Raw genomic sequence first — 209 nt, forward strand, 5'->3', positions numbered from 1 at the left:
TGTTAGGACCATTTTAGTAAAATGTGCACTGATGCTAAAGCTACCTAGAGCCATGGGGAAACCAAGTAAATCAATGCTCTGTCAGGAGTGGGATTTGAACCCACGCCTCCATTTGGAGACCAGATGTCCGTTTACACAGGAAGGAGTCAAACCTTGAGTCTGGCACCTTAGACCACTCGGCCATCCTGACTGGTGGTGCTATAGAGAGA

At 47.8% G+C, this 209-nt stretch overlaps 1 non-coding gene across 1 annotated transcript; it reads right to left on the reverse strand.

Moving 5' to 3' along the window:
* Window positions 1–79: 79 nt before the first annotated feature.
* trnal-caa lies at window positions 80–190 on the reverse strand. The gene is made up of 2 exons: window positions 153–190; window positions 80–125 (listed from the first exon to the last, which is right to left on the reverse strand). It is a non-coding gene; the product is annotated as a tRNA-Leu (tRNA).
* Between the last annotated feature and the right edge of the window lie 19 nt (window positions 191–209).

The sequence above is a fragment of the Etheostoma cragini genome, unplaced genomic scaffold (assembly GCF_013103735.1).
Source record: "Etheostoma cragini isolate CJK2018 unplaced genomic scaffold, CSU_Ecrag_1.0 ScbMSFa_229, whole genome shotgun sequence".
Taxonomy (NCBI): Eukaryota; Metazoa; Chordata; class Actinopteri; order Perciformes; family Percidae; genus Etheostoma; species Etheostoma cragini.